Source organism: Elephantulus edwardii, unplaced genomic scaffold (genome assembly GCF_000299155.1).
Source record: "Elephantulus edwardii isolate Elephantulus edwardi_28Jun2011 unplaced genomic scaffold, EleEdw1.0 scaffold00237, whole genome shotgun sequence".
NCBI lineage: Eukaryota > Metazoa > Chordata > Mammalia > Macroscelidea > Macroscelididae > Elephantulus > Elephantulus edwardii.
In genome coordinates this window covers 3,921,070-3,924,011 of record NW_006399987.1, presented here as the reverse complement: position 1 = coordinate 3,924,011, position 2,942 = coordinate 3,921,070, and the positions used below count along the sequence as shown (strand labels likewise).

General features: G+C 38.3%; 1 protein-coding gene across 1 annotated transcript in view; it reads right to left on the bottom strand.

Annotated features, from left to right (window-relative positions):
* LOC102866158 (zinc finger protein 678-like) overlaps positions 1–2,942 on the bottom strand; it is a 16,455-nt gene that overhangs the window by 1,461 nt on the left and 12,052 nt on the right. The window lies entirely within an intron of this gene.

Below are 2,942 nucleotides of genomic sequence, written 5' to 3'. Positions count from 1 at the left end.
CTGCGCCAACCGCACTGCCTCTGACACACCCATCCCGATTACCCCAGTCACCGAATCAATCCATCTCATAGAGGGTCTTCCCCTCCAGAAATATTGGGTAGTGAAAATTATATGAACACCATCTTAGAACTAGTGTCTCTCTCTCTCTCACACACACACACACACACACCATGACACCTTAAGAGACACTCCTAAAAAAAAAAAAAGAGACACTCCTGAGTTACTGTTCACTGTCATGTAAATAATATTCACCTCACATACCTTCCCTGGCTGTTGCACTGACGTTCAATGCCTTGGAATTCACAGATTTCTCCTGATAAAAAGGACCAGGAACCATTCTTCATGGATGATATTTGTCCTTTATTATCCTGTTTAAAAACTAACCCAATAATTTTAAGTGGAGATGCACATGATAAAAGAGTAAAGGAATTTTATGAGGAGTAAGAAAGAAGGATTGACTTTGAGGTATTTGGATGTTATAGGACTTCAGAAGTCATTCAATGGGTAAGAAATAATTCTAACAATTGCGAATGTTAAGTGATATGAATGACACCAAACACAATGTTGTTGAATTGATTCTGACTCATGGTGATTCTCATCTTTCTCTTATGGAGAGTATAGTGGATTCAAACCAGCAACCTTTCAGTTGGCAGTCCAAAGGTTAGTCCACTATAGTACTAGGCTCTAATTTATTCACTTAGTTAAACATCCTTACCTGAGCCTAGGTGCTTGAAGGTTTCTATCATCACATCTCTGTAGAGTTTCCTCTGAGAATAATCCAGCAAAGCCCATTCTTCCTGGGTAAATATCACAACCACATCCTCAACGACCACTGAGTCCTAAAACACATATTCTGGATCAGCAAATTAGCAAGTACACAAACTTGTGCAAAGAGGTGGGTGAGGCTGAGGGTGTGGAGGAACTAAGTAATTCACAGGGCAGTCACTCAGGTTCTGTGCTCTACTTTGGATCATCAGCATCATCCTTTCACTGACTTCATTGGCCTCCCAACTGCCAGCATCTCATATCATAGATTTAACAATATTTGTAACACACTGAACTTCTCTCTCAATAGTGTGACTCTGACTTATCCAGTTTTATTCCTCTTTATACTTAAGTCCAGAATAGGCAGAACACATAGTAAAGGGAAGGAAATGCTCTATGAATAACAAACCTATTTCCATATTCTGATAAATTCCTGCAGAAAAAGTAAATTCCCCTTTTCCCATAGGGCCCATCATAACACACAACAAATCATGAAGCAAAAGGAGGAGAAGAAGCTATTAATACCTGGTAAAGACTCAAGGATTGGCAGCTTTCCCCACTGACAGAACAGACAAAGCAAGCATTTGAACCAGACTCAAATATATGATTTCAGAGTTAGCAAACCAGGAACTTAATCTCAACATTAACAAAACAAAAACTCACTATTGGGCCAAAAGTACATCATCATAGATGGAGAAAAGCTTTAGGTTGTCAATGACTTAGTTTTACTTGGATCCACAATCAACACCCATGGAAACAGCAGTCGAGAAATCAAAAGACATTGCATTGGGAAAATCTGCTCTCAAGGATCTCTCCAAAGTGCTAAAGACAATGTTAATGTCAAAACTAAAATATGTCTGATCCAAGTCATAATATTTTCCATGACTACGTATTCAAATGAAAGTTGGACAATAAATAAGGAAGACCAAAGAAGAACTGATGCCTTTGAACTATGATGCTGGTGAAGAGTACCTAACATCTCACAGACTGTCAAAAGAACAAACAAGTTTATCTTGGAAGAAGTGCAGAAGTTGCTCTTTGGAGGGAAGAATCCTGAAACTTCATGTGACATGCTGTGGGCATGCTATTCCAAGGAGGGACCAATCCTTGGGAAAAGTAAAGGAATCATATGGACTAACAACACAGTGAGTGCAACAATGGGCTTTAGCATGTCAGAGAGCATGAGGATGGCACAGGATAAGGCAAGGTTTCAGTCTGTTGTTCAAAGACATTATGAGTCACTGTTGACTTAATGGCACCTGAAAACAACAAGATTCATACAAAAATGCCTCTCAGTGAAAATAAAGACCAGACACAAAGGAAGATGGATCATGTAAAGAGAAAAAGAGAAACACTATGATGCCTGAAAATGTTATGACATTAGTAACAGATCCCAAACCTCAAAACCAGAAGTTCAGAGAACACCAAACAGGCTATGCAGGCCTACAAAGATAATATTTAAACTGAAGAAAATAAAATACAGAATATTTAGACTGAAGATTAGTACAAAAACAAAAAGAATTTGAGTAAGCTATGCAGGCCAGAAAAGATAATATTTAAACTGCAGAAAATCAAACATAGAATATTTAGGACAGAATATTTAGACTGAAGATTAGTAAAAAACAAAAAGAATTTGAGTAATAGTATAAAACAATTTAAACTGATGTCAATTTCAAGACTTAAGGTACCTGAAATATTTCACTCAGCATAATGTCATCCAGGGTCACCGATTTTTAATAATATTTCATGAGTTCCTTGTTTTTCAATGCAGCGTAGTATTCCATTGTGTGAATATACCACAGCTTCTCTATCCATTCGTTTGTTGATGGGCATTTGGGTTGTTTGCAGCTCTTTGCTATTGTGAACAAAGCTGCGATAAACATGGGTGTGCATGCATCTGCTTGGGTGGCAGTTATGTTTTCTTTGGGGTATATTATGCTGAGTGAAATATCTCAAGTCACAAAAGGGCAAATACTGCATAGTGCCACAGCTGTAAAATGGGACTGACATCGGGGGGCGGGGGGAGACTGAGAAAGATGGGATAAATAATGTATACTGCATTGAAAGAGATGAGGGAGAAAACTGTTTAAAAGGGATATGTGATTAGGTTTTATTGTCATGACAGGAGTCCAGAATGAAGGTTTTATTGTCGTGACAGGAGTCCAGAATGAAGGCTG